Raw genomic sequence first — 6,870 nt, 5'->3', positions numbered from 1 at the left:
TGGTTGGTTTGAAGTGGGTGAGGCCACTGTGGTAGGTCCTGACTTGGTATTTGATATGTTAGAGAAAGTTCAGCTGATCAAGGAATGTCTTAAGACAGCTCAGAGCCCATAAAAATTGCATGCAGATATATGCAGAAAGGATCTCAAGTTCGAGATTGGTGATTTTATGTATTTGAAAATCTCTCCTATGAAAGAAGTAAAGAGGTTTGGCAAAAAGGGGAAACTCAATCTCCGATATATCAGTTCTTATCAAATTCTCAGCCATTTCAAAAAGGTAGCTTACGAGCTTGAGTTGCATTCAGACTTAGCTTCAGTGCACCCAGTGTTCCTTGTCTCCTTGCTTAACAAATGCATAGGTAACCAAGCAGTCATAGTCCCTATACAGGACATAGATATTCAAAATAGCCTCTTTTATGAAACGACTCCTATCGAAATCCTCGATTAGCAAATTCGCACACTGAGGAACAAAGAAGCCCCACTAGTCAAAGTTCTTTGGCAAAATCAGTCCGTTGAGGGAGCAACTGGGAAGGCAAAAGCAGATATACAGACCAAGTATCCTTACCTCTTCTTCGTAAACTCAGACTCAGGCCAAGGTAATAGTTTTCCTTTGAATTTACTCAGTCTTATGTTCAGATATAGCTACCAACTGGGTATCAATTAATGTTGCACACTCAGTCATGCATTCACGAATCTGTTCAGTCATGTACTCAAGCATAAAAAATGCATGTCAAGTATATAAGCTCAGTATTCATGAATCAGGTTCAGCTATGTACTCATGCATCAAATATGCATGTTCAGCATGATAATTCAATATATCAGTAATTTCAGTCATGAAATCATGCTTCAGTTGTGCATATCCAGTGTCTAAATCTAGTCTATTAGTATTCTCAGTTTAATCAGTCTCATTCGAGGAATAATGTTCTAAAAGGGGAGATATTGTAAGACTCCACAAAACTCTAAGCTTAACTTAGTCTTTTAAGCTTGTTAAGGGGTCCTTAGACTAAGAAAATTCTAGCTAAGTATTCAAACTTAGTATTATTTTGGCCTTTGTAAGTTGGAAACTCTATTCTATGACTCTTATGAGCTTAAAGTATCGATCTTTATATTGATTTATGATCAGAAATGTCAGTAGGTTTTCGCGAATGAGTTTCATATTTGTTGAACCTCATTTGAATTATGTTTGGGAATACAAAATAGTGCATTGACGCAATCTTGGCACAGTACGACAGCCATCACATCGATCAATATTTTTCTTTGTCTCCAGGGTTAATTTTAAGTGAACCAATGTGGACTCAATGCGGGGCATTGTCCATCATGTCGATGCCATCGATGCAGTGCATTGATTTGCTCGTCGATAGTTCAGTTTTCAGTCATTAAATATCTACGTCCTTAGGGGTATTTGGGTTTTTTTTCTCATCCTTCTGACCCTAAAAACACAAAATTTAGCCTTGTATTTGCAACATACACTCATTATTTCACAAATTGCTCAAGAAAAAAAATCCTAGGTGATTAAATTTTAAATTCAAGGCTCAAGATTCAACCATTAATCTTCAAGAATTTAGCAACCAATGTATGTCAAGTGTTCATCCAAGGGTTCCTTCTACCCTTGGAGTCCAAGAAACTTTTTTAAACTTCAAGTAGCTTGATTTCATGCTTTCCATGATTTGGATTCAAGTGTATTCATGATTATAATGTTTATTGGATTTCTATTCCATGATTTAGTGCAAAATTTATGTAAAAACAACTATTATGTATGTAGTATCATGTTAATTCATGTTAAAGCCTTGAAATTATAATGTTCATGTGATGATTTGTACTATGTGCATATATAATGCTTTCCAAGTGTCTGATGAGTTATTCATGAGAATTAAATAATGAAATTATATCATGTTAGAATGTATTTAAGTTCATGGCATGTAAGTGTTCTCTAGAATTTCCCAATGAATGAATGATGCTTAAATAGTTATTTATCATGTTTCAAGATTATGCCATGTCTTATAATTTATGCTATCGAATCTAGGGATATTTGATACCTGATAATTTAGTGGATTACCTAGATCCATGGTCAGTCTCAGGATAGTATCAGTCATGTCATGATTAGTAGTACTCTCAGTCAGTTACAGAACTCAAGAAAAACTCAGTAGACTCAGTATTAGTCTAGTCAAGTTCAGAACTCAGTTCAGACCTTAGTAAATTCAGTGAGTTAGCAGAATTTAGTAGTATTTTGTTAGTCAATGTAACTCAGTGAACTTAGTTCAGTTTAGTTAGACGGTATAATCAGTAACAGTTCAGTCAAGCCTAGTATGAACTAGAAATCAGTTCATTGTCTACTCAGTTGGGAGTAGGATTCAACACTGAGTGAACCCAAGGATAGAGACTCACCTGCTAGTAGAGGGTGTGATTCTTAGAAGTAGTCCTTGTGTTTCAAAACTACATAGCTAGCATAGGTTGAGACATCAACCTGCCAGTTAAGGGTTGATGAGGTGATCTACCTGCCAGTTAAGGGTACCACCATTCTTATTCAGAACACCTGCTAGATGAGGGTGACTCAGCTTGTCTTGACCTATGGCACGATACTGACACCCTTACATCTAGGGTTACAGGTTGGACCCCAATCAGCTCAGAAAGGGGAATGCCAGTTAGATGATTACTTTCCACAGTGTCAGTTTTAGTTCCAGTCTCAAAATAGAACTCAGTTTAATTCTACTGATTCGGGACTGTCAAATACAATCACTCAGTTCAGTACAAAACTTAGTATAGTTCCACAGGATAAATACTGTCAAAAACAGTCACTTAGTTATTAGCTACACAGTATCAGTAAACTTAGATATAAGTAAATTAGTAATTCAGAACTCAGTATCTAGTGTTATCATGATCTTAATTGTAGTTTACGTATTTACACATGTACTCTCATTCAGTTATATTTATGTCATTCAGTCAGTATTGTTCATGTATATGAACTCATGCATTTCAGCCTATCTCACTTAGCATACCATTACATTCAAAATACTGATGCATATTTTTCTTTTGTGCTATGATGTCTTATATCATAGGTTCAGACACACGGGCTTCTGATCATCCCTAACAGTTATAGATTTTCAATAGTCAGAGTTAGTGATGAGTCCTCATAGTTCAAGCACATGATTATTATTTTAGTATTTTAGTTTTATTTTTGTAGTCAGAGTTAATTGGGGACTTGTCCCATCATCTCCACATTTCAGACAGTTTAGAGGCTTTTCAGACTAGAGTATTTTCAGATAGATGTTTTAGTTTTTGTATTGTTATATCGTATTTAGTTTTATTATAGTATTGAACCTTATGGCATGGTTTTTGCCTAATTTCTGCATATTTGCAATAATACTATTCAGTTTTTCCAGTAGGTATAAGTCATGGGTTAGCTTATGGTCTTTAGGTATTATGAGCACCGTGTAGCGTCCGGAGTTCAGACTCGAAGCATTACATTTGTCAAAGAGTATTCCATGAAGTTTCACCAATTATCTAGGTATTCTCAGAAGATGGTGTAAGAATCAGGGCTCAAATAAGGAAGTTCATCTTAGGATTATCTCGAGAGTTAGTCCTTAAGAGTAAGGAATCTTTGTTGATCATAGATATGGATATCTATAGATTGGTTGTGTGCATGCAACAAGTGGAGAAGGAGAAAAAGAAATAGGTTAATTTTAGTGAAAAGTAAGGGCACAAATTTCAGTCTTCTAAGAAAAGTGGTAGAGATGGTGGTAAATGGCCAAGCAAGAAGTGGGAAAATTTTAGTTCTTTCTGCTCAGCTAGTGCTCCTTATCTGAGGCCATCAGGTAATCGTTGGCCTTAGTTTAGTGGTGGGTTCCGGGCTAGGGTGCCTAATCTTAGACTAGCGTGGATCATTTGGTTCCATCCTACCTTCTTTTAGATTCCATGGTTAGCATCACCAAGGCTAATATGAGAAGAGAAGGAACAAATATTTTATATGTTGTCAGATTGGGCACATGCAACAAGAGTGCCCCTCTCTAGTGGCTTCTTGGGCCAACGAGTCCCCTATTGCTACTTCATCTACTCCTGCACCTAATGGTGCTACATTTTTTCTACTTCTACATTTGTTTCTGGTATCGACACTAGCTAAAATTGCTTATATGCACTTGCTACTCACCAGGATTCTGAGGCATCTCTAGATGTTGTTACGGGTATATTGAGACTTTTCTCCCGTGATGTGTATTGTTTGATTAATCCAGGGTCCACTCTCTCTTATGTGACAATATTTGTGGCTGTGCATTTTGGTTTTGGTCCTGAGTGTCAGTTTTTTCTTTTTTTTATTTCTACCCCGGTAGAAGACTATGTGGTTGATAAAAGAGTCTATAGGGGGTGTGTGGTAGCTTTTGGTAGTGGAGAAACTCTGGAAGACTTGATGGAGTTAGACATGATTGATTTTGATGTTATTCTAGGGATGGATTGGTTGCATTCGAGCTATGCATCCTTGATTGTCGAACCCATAAGGTCATGTTTAAATTGCCAAATGAGCCGATCATTGTATAGGAAGGGGATTCTTTAGTGAAAAAGGGGAGGTTCATCTCATATCTTAGATCCTAAAAGTTAATCTCTAAAGTGTGTTTGTATCATTTGGTCCAAGTTAAAGATTCTAACTGAAAGACCCTTCACTAGAATCTGTTCCCGTAGCAAATGAGTTCCCCGAGGTCTTTCTCGATGACCTTCCTGGTATCCCTTCCCATAGGGAAATTGATTTTGAGATTGATCTTATTCTGAACACTTGTCTTATCTATATCCCTCTGTATAAAATAGCTCTGACAGAGTTGAAGGATTTTAAGGAATAATTCAAGGATCTCTTAGATAAAGGTTTTATCCATCCTAATGTGTCCCTTAGGGTGCTCACATGTTGTTTGTGCATAAGAAGGATGGTTCTCTTTGAATGTACATTGATTATTGTTAGTTGAACAAGGTGACCATAAAGAATAAGTATCCTCTACCTAGGATCGATGATTTGTTTGATCAACTTCAAGGTGCAAAGTGTTTCTTTAAGATTGATCTTTGGTTAGGTTATAATCAGCTTAATATTAAGGAAGTGAATATCCCTAAGACTGCCTTCAGGACCCTATATAGTCACTATGAGTTCCTAGTTATGTCTTTTATGTTGACAAATGCCCCTACGGTATTTATGGATTTGATGATTAGGGTTTTCCATCCGTTTCTGGATTTGCTTATCATTGTCTTCATTAATGACATCTTGGTTTATTCTAAGAGTGAGGTAGATCACATTGATCACTTTTGTGTCGTGTTGCAAACTTTAAAGGATCATCTCTTGTATGCTAAGTTCTCAAAGTGTGAGTTTTGGTTGAATGTTGTGACTTTCCTTAGCCATATTATCTTTAGTGAAGGGATTATGATGGATCCACAAAAGGTTATAGCAGTTAAGAAATAGCCTAAACCTGCGACTCCAATCGATATTCAGAGCTTCTTGGGTCTAGCCGATTACTATAGGAGATTTGTGAAAAAAAATCCATCGATAGCTGCTCCATTGAGTATGTTGACTCAGAAGAAGGTCAAGTTCTTATGGTCGTATGCATGTGAGGTAGCATTGAGAAGTTAAAGTATAAATTGACTTCGACACCAATTTTGACCTTGCCCGAGAGTAATGACAGTTTTGTAGTGTATTGTTATGCTTCTCATATTGGGCTTGGTTGTGTGTTGATGCAACATTGTAGGGTGGTGGCCTATGCTTCTAGGAAATTGAAAGTTCATGAGAAGAACTACCCTACTCATGATTTTGAGTTATTGGTTGTGATTTTTGCATTGAAGATTTGGTGTCATTATCTCTATGGGGTTTATGTTGATATCTTTTCTGATCATAAGAGCCTTCAGTATGTGTTTAATCAGAAGGAATAAAATCTCAGACAAAAGAGATGGCTTGAGTTTCTAAAGGACTAAGATATGAGTCTTCACTACCACCCAGGTAAAGCTAACATTGTTGCTGATGCCCTTAGAAGGTTATCCATGGGAAGTTTAGCTTATGTTGATAAGGATAAGCGGGAGTCAGTAAAGGACATTCACCGTTTGGCTAGTCTTGGAGTTTTCCTTACGAACTCAAAAAATGATGGTGTACAGAGTCACAGTTGTCTCTTGTTATTGAGATAAATAAAAAACAAATATTGGGTCCCGACTTGATAAAGATTAAGAATAATATGGGTCAACAAAAGGTTGTTGACTTTGTGATTGGTGGTGACGGTATCTTGAGGTACCAAGGTAGGTTATCTGTTTTCGATATTGATAGATTTAGGGAAAGGATTATGGATGAGTTTCATGGGTCACGGTGCTATTTATCCCAGTTCTACGAAGATATATCATGATCTTAGGGAGTTTTATTGGTGGAATAATATGAAACAAGATATGGATAGTCGTATGGCTAAGTGTATGGTGTGTCAACAAGTGAAAGTTGAGCACTTGAGACACGGTGGTTTGTATCAAGAGATTAAGTTGCCCGAGTGGAAGTGGTAAGTGATTAACATGGATTTTGTTATCGGTCTTCCCTGGTCTCAGAATCAATGTTATTCTATTTGGGTCATTATGGATAGAATGACCAAGTCTGCTTTTTTCTTAACAATAAGGACTAATTATTTGGCAGAGGATTATGCTAAGTTTTATCTTGCGGAGATTATAAAGTTGCATGGTTCTCCGATTTCTATCATCTTAGATTGTGGTACTCCATTTTCATCTTATTTTTTAAAGTCATTTCAAAAAGGTTTGGGAACAAAGTATGTCTTATCCCCGCTTTCCACCCACAAACAAATGGACACACGAAGTAAACTATCCAAACTTTGAAAGATATTTTTCATGCTTGTGTGATTAATTATGGTGATAGTTAGAATG

The sequence above is a fragment of the Capsicum annuum genome, chromosome 5 (assembly GCF_002878395.1).
Source record: "Capsicum annuum cultivar UCD-10X-F1 chromosome 5, UCD10Xv1.1, whole genome shotgun sequence".
Lineage (NCBI taxonomy): Eukaryota > Viridiplantae > Streptophyta > Magnoliopsida > Solanales > Solanaceae > Capsicum > Capsicum annuum.
Note: the sequence above shows the minus strand (reverse complement) of the source record.